Raw genomic sequence first — 6,865 nt, 5'->3', positions numbered from 1 at the left:
TTTTTTTTTTTTTCTTTTCCGAACTGGAAAGGTTAGATGTAGATTTCATAACATCCTCATCACTATACAGTTTTTTTTTTTTCTAACCTGGATAAAATTGTCTGGTGGCAGCAAGATCTGAATGAAAATGAATTCCTTGGGCTGAAGGGCTCCAGAGACAGGCAAAAATGATTGCGGACACGTAAACGCAAGAGTAAAAAGTAAAGGCAATAGATTACAGGAAGAATGAACATAAGAATAACAGGCAAAGACAGGTTAGTAAGAGAGATATTGCGATAAAATTACAGACACGATGAATACATGAATAATATACAGACGCAGAAGGTTACAGGAGACACACGCAAAACTTTACAAAAATTATGAATGCAAGATCAAAAGACAGGATCAGTGTTCAGCTGAGAGATGCCAAAGGTTACAGACAGACAGACAGACACGAGAGGTAAATGACAAAGAAAATATGACTGACAGACACACGCAAAAGGTACAAGTTCATGATGGTAAGTAAAAAGGAAGACAGGTAGACGGACAGACAGGTAAGCAAGAAGGTCATTAATCAAAAGTAGATGGCTAGGTAGGTGGGTAAGTAGGTAGGCAAATAAGCAGGTAGGTTCGGGAAATGGGTAGTTAGGTAAGAAGACAGGCAGGTAGATGGGTAGGCAGTAGGGTAGGATGTCGGGTAGATGGACAGGTAAGCACATGGACAGTCAGGGAATCAGATAGGTAAGTAGGCAAGTAAAGAGTTAGGCATGTGGACAGGTGGGCAGAGAGGTAGTCAGGAAGGCAGATGAATGGGTAGGCAAGGAGAGCGCTAGGCAGGTAGGTGGGTTGGCAAGAAGGTAGAGATTCGTGTAGATGGGCAGGTAGGCATGGAGTCAGGAAGTCACATGGGTAAGATAATCACGCAGGTAAATGGGTAGGCAGGTAAGCAGGCAGATAAGGCGTTAGGTAGGTAGTCGGATAGGCATGACAGTGGGGAGGCTGGCAGATCTAGGGACAGGAAGAGATTCACATAGAAATATACGCTGATACTGGCAGATGGGTTAGCAGGTAAGAAGGCCCGTAGGAGTAAGGCAGAAAAGAAGTAGGAAAGGAAACAGTTGGGCAGCTAGATGGTCATTTAAGGAGTAAGGTAAGTGAACAACCAGGCAGGGAGTGAGAAAGGCAGATGGACAGGTAGGCAGCCAGGTAGATGAGTGGGTAGGAAGGCAGGTAGATGGACAAGTAGGCAGTTACTTGATCACACAGGCAGTGAGTCAGGAAGGTAGATGGATAGATGGGGATGTTAATAGACAGGAAGGGAGTGAGTCAGGCAGGCAAATGGACAGGCAGGCATGATGTTGTTGTTAATGAGTACCCCCGGTCTGTCTGGCCAGGCAGACCCATTAAAAGCAGGCAAGCAACCGCCACTGGACGGCCGTCCCGTGCAAATAACCGATGTTCCCTCGCGGAAGACCGCTTCCTCACAGCGAGACGCAGGTAAGAGTGTGGAGGTTTGGTTTCCTGATGGACGCCGCATTTGCGTCTCTCGACCCAGTTAACAGGGGCACCATAGCAGGTTCCACATCACTCAGTTATTTGGCTATAAAGTTACTACCCAGGGCTGTAAAAGGTTTCCTCGGTTTCAGGAAGCCATTAGGCTTATCACTCAGTGTAGAGCTACCTGAAGTGGAAAGAAGAGTAATAAAAAGCGACAGGAAACACAGAAGAAATAGGAAGAGAGGAGGGCAGACACAGAAAAAGAATAACATAGGGAAAGGAAGCAGTAGGCAGCACTACCTCAAGTAAGAGGATGATGGACGCCACGGCCGACAACTGGGTGGGCATGTAAATAGACAAGTAGACAAGAAGTAAGACAGGTAGATAGACAAGTAGTCATGAAAAGAGACAAGTAGACAGGATGCAGCCAGGTAGATGGGTAGGTGGGCAAGTATAGACAGGTAAACAAGGAGTTGGTGCGATAAAGTGACAGGTAAGCAAGAAATCATGCAGGAAGTGATAAGAAGGAAGACACAAACATCCAAGAGGGTAGGTACGGAAGCAAGCAGAGATGCAAGCAGAAAGCAGAGAATGAAGGTGGCATGGAGACAAGCAGGCAGGAAAGCACGTGCGAAAACAGGCTGAGAAACTAGCAAAATACAGACAATAAAACAAGTAAGAAAACAGTTACGGAAAAAGCAGAGCAGTAGGAAAAGACAGACAGTGAAAAAAACAGGGATGCAAGTAGATACACAGGTAGGCAGAAAAGTTGGTGAAGAAGGACAATAACGCAGGTAGGCAGGAACATAGGTAGGGGAACTTGTAGGAAAACACACAAAAGAGGCAGATAGTATAGTCAGCAGGGGAGCAGACAGGGAGTTAAGCAGCGAAGAAAGGAAATCCTCAAACTGGCAGGAACGGAAACAGGCAAGGAAGCACGTAAAAGGCAGAAAGCGAGGCAGACTAGCAGGAAGGCAGGTAAGGAAGCTAACATAAAGCAGACAAGAAAATTCAAACTGGCAGAAAGGTTGCTACGGGAATAAGCAGGGATGTAAGATGAAGGCAGACAATGAGGTAGAAAGGTAGGAAGGTAGACAGTAGGAAGGGTGGCTGCGAGGAAGATACGAACAAACAAGCAGGAACGGAAACAGCAAGGGAAGCAGGCAAAGACAGACAATAAGGCAGACAGGCAGACATGTGGGATAAGATGAAAGGGCTTGGAATGGTGAAAAGCCCTGCGTGTGTGGGGGAGGAGGAGGGTGGTGGTGAAGGAGGGAGGGGGGTGGGGGGTTGCAAATTACGGTTGGGAGTGACTGGGCCGCGGCAACCACCGGAAGATGGGCAGACCAGCGCCTCGTGAAGGTTACGGGAAGGAGACGCCCTCGCCACCGCCACCGTCACACCACTTCAGCCTTCACTACACCAGCAGGAGGCGGAGATGGCTTGATATCTACTTGCAAGAACTGGCTGTCTGAGATGTCTGGCTGGCCGAAATGACTAGCGGAAACAACAAAGTGAACTTGGAATGATCAAGCTAGCTGAGCTGAACGACTTATCAAATTAAATTATCATCTCAAACAATGAAGGTGACTCACTAAATTGGCTTGAAAATTTGGACACTTCTGCGGGTCAGATTTTCGTCTGTATTAACGACGAATTCGCAGTGCTTGATGCCTTATTACGGTCTCTTAAGCTTTGTCAAGAGTGAAAACATTGCAGACACGTTCAAAACCTGAAGTGTGTGATAAAATTGTATGTTTCAGTGGCCTTTTTCTTGTAATTACAGTTTGTCATGGAATTTTCAACCCTTGGAATATACCGGGAAAGCATACCCCTGTCTGAATAGTTAAACGGCTAAGCTGATAGATGAACTAATTGGCTGAATTAAGCTCTTAACTAGCTACCTGAAGAGACTGGCTGAACTGTCTGACAAAACCATCTCGCTTAATAAATGACTGAAAGAACCAGCAAAGCCAAGTAACTGGACTACCTGGCTGAATGACTTGAAAATTCTTAACCACCCCACCTTGGCGTTATGAGCCTCACCATGACGACAATTACACTAACACGAAAACTGAAAAAAAGAAAGACAAACTAAAATATCCCAAGCACAAACGACGACCTCTGTGCACGTAAGACCCAACGATGCAACAGAAAGGCAGTGAAATGTAGGCAGCCAGATCAAAGCAAGAAGAAAAAAAATCTAGCCAACTTACAGTAATTAAAACAAGTCAATTTACGAGGCAAAAATCAACACACAAAAATGAAAACATGCAAATATACGCAGCCACATCAAACCAACGAAATATAACCAAGCAAATCAAAACAAACCAATCAAACCAAAAGAGCTGAAATAACCAAGTCTAAACAATGAAATCAAGAGGAAGTGAATCAAAACAGCCAAATCTAAGCATCCCACTAAAATCATCCCTATCTAAGCAACCAGGTGGGGCATCAAAACAACCCAATCAAAGCCAGTGAATCAAAGCCACTCAGTCTCGAGCGACAAAACGGTTGGCTTGGGAGGGGCGGGAGTAGAGACGGGAAAGGGCGTGAGGCAGGAAGGAAGGGCAAGCCGTACTTAAACTCCCCCTTATGAACTACTGAAAGGTCGGGATAATTGCCCCCACAGGTGAGTCAGTCGGATCAGAGGAAGCAACAGGTGTCTGATGTGGGAACGGATTTGCAGCACCGGGGGAGGGGGAGGGGGAGGGGATAGAGGAGAGGGAAAGGAAAGGGGGCTGGGAAGTGGAGGGAGGGTAGGGAAAAATCAGAACTGGACAAAAAACAAGACGGAAAGGAACAGATACACCAACTGCCGAAAGGTGATTGTGGAAACGGATTTGCAGCTGGACTGGTAGGGGGACTTGGGGGAAAGTAACAAGGTGGGAGTGAGGGAGGGCAGGGAAAAAATCAGGACAGGACAAAAACAAGATGGCAAGGAACGGGTAGAAAAACAGCTGTGTAAAAAGGACATGCGTCCGATGTGAGAAGGAATTTGCAGGAAAGAAAGGAGGGGACAAAGAGAGAAGGGAAAAATCAGGACAGGACACGACAGGACATTAAAAAAAAAAAAAGTTATTTGGAGAAAAACATCTGTTGAAAAGGAAAATGTGTCTGATATCGGAACGGATTTGCATCTCCTTGGACAGTGGAGGATGTGTAGAGTAGGATGGGATATTAAAAAAAAAAGGGGGGGGGGATATAGAAAATGGCAAGGATCAAGTACAGCCGATGGAGAAAAACTGTTGTGAAAAGAAAGTCTTTTCATGTGGGGATGGACTTGCAGCTTCTTGGGAGAGAGGGACTGAAAGTGGGAGACACAGCGATGGGGAAGAGTTGGGCATGGAAATATCATGTAGGATAAAAACAACAGTGCAAAAAATAGGTAAATCTGTCAAAGAGCAGATGTCTCATGTAGGTATGGATTTGCAACTAGTAGGGGGTGAAGGTAGGGGGTGGGGGAATAACGGAAGCGGGTAGGAAAATGGGGTTGGAAGGCAGGCAAAAATCAAACACAAAGTTAGAAAAATCAATAGTTTGACCAGCTGGAAGAAGAGGCCAAAAAAAAAAAAAAAAAAAAGACAAATGGAACAAGAGCAGCAATTCTTGATGTACAAGCTTCAGACTTCTTCAGTTATTGCCCTTGGCGTCGTGCGGTGTGGTGTGGTGTGGAAGGATGATTTTGTGTGGTATGGGGTGGTGTGGTGTGGAAGGATGATTTTGTGTGGTATGGGGTGGTGTGGTGTGGAATGATGATTTTGTGTGGTATGGTGTGGTGTGGTGCATGTGGAAAGATGATTTTGTGTGGTAAGGTGTGGAATATTGTGGTGTTTGTTTATTAAAGTCAATAACCTACTGGAGTGAAGCACCTCACTTCCAGAAACCGTTAGGGAGGGACAGAAGGATAGAGTTCCTCCTATAGTAGCTCCAGCTTTTGAAAAATGTGAACACAAAAAGCAGAAACAATGATAAGGAACACAAGACAAGGATGAGAGCGAACGATAAAACCAAGACGACGAAATGGGAAGAAGAGAACACTGACAGATAAGAAAAGATAGGTAAGGAAACGCAGGGAATCTTGTTGATGTTGTTATGCCCCTGGCTTACCTGGATGTGAACCCAATGAACTGCAGGCTGAAGGTGCCATTCTCCTGCAGGCCACCATCCTCCTTTCAGGGAACAGGGAGGGAACTGAGGGACGTTGGTAGGCTATAACCGGGCAGCTCCATCGCCCGCTTATATTGGTACCATCTCATGAAGGCGTCCCTCTTCAGCACTCAGCGAAGGTAATGAAAATGAATCATGTAAGAACAACGTTGGAAGAGAATACTGATGACTTGCAGGAGAAAAGATTACTGAAAATAAGGGACTTCCAAATCAATCCGGCTAGTAGGCTTCGTTGTCGCTGGTGGACTGACTGCCACACACACGTAACACCTCCCTCAGCTGAAAGAATCATACCCTTATACTGAAACTGTTTGCTGTGATGACAAAAATTTTCCTCACAATAAGAAGTTCAGTAAGAGTATATTATGTGCTGATTTCAGGGCGTTCATGGGAAAGAAGTACACCCACACACGGAAAAGTTGTTTAAAACCTGCACACGAACAATTCAGCGTAATGTAAGATTCAGACACCTCCTTCAGCTCAGACAACCTACACTGTCTAAGTAAAACAATAACCACCTCTTTAAAATACCACATCGAGAAAGAGGACTGACAACCCTGACTGCTCGAGGTGATGAGGAGACGGGCGAACGCATGCGCTGCTCAGTATTATTTCCACCACTCACTCTACCCCAAATATTTAAACCTAACTCTCCGTATAAAAATGTTGGCATGTCAAAATAAACTGCAAAAATGAACGTAATAACAGAAAATCGTATAAAAGTACGGAAATGAGCCGCAAATTTTACACTTAAACTGGATAACATTGTTCGTAGATGGCGGGAATTTCCAAAACCCTCCATTAAAAGAAACACCATTTCTTTTTTTTTATACTGCATGGGTCCGTATCATGATTCAGTTTTCGCTTCTCACGTATCTTAAACAAGAGTGCTATATTTTTCTGTTTGCCTAAATTAATGGAAAAGACAACAGTTTTTTTTTTTCTTGATATATGAAAGCAATGACACTTGAATGCCAACAGATTGCCGAATTTCTCCTTCCATGAGGCATATTTTGGCGGAATCCCTGTCCCCATTTACAGGAAATAAGATGAAGAAGACGGTAGGCTACTTCACTCCTTCCCTTCCTCCTCCTCACCCTCCCGTCCCATTCTCTCCACCCCACTATACACAAACATGTATATACAATCGATTAATTTTTGACAAATAGTTAGGAACAGGAGGGAGGGAGGAGGGGAAAGGAAAGAACTATGTAACGTT

The sequence above is a fragment of the Coenobita brevimanus genome, chromosome 66 (assembly GCF_032717465.1).
Source record: "Coenobita brevimanus isolate Jiangsu-jjx chromosome 66, ASM3271746v2, whole genome shotgun sequence".
NCBI classification, from domain to species: Eukaryota; Metazoa; Arthropoda; class Malacostraca; order Decapoda; family Coenobitidae; genus Coenobita; species Coenobita brevimanus.
Note: the sequence above shows the minus strand (reverse complement) of the source record.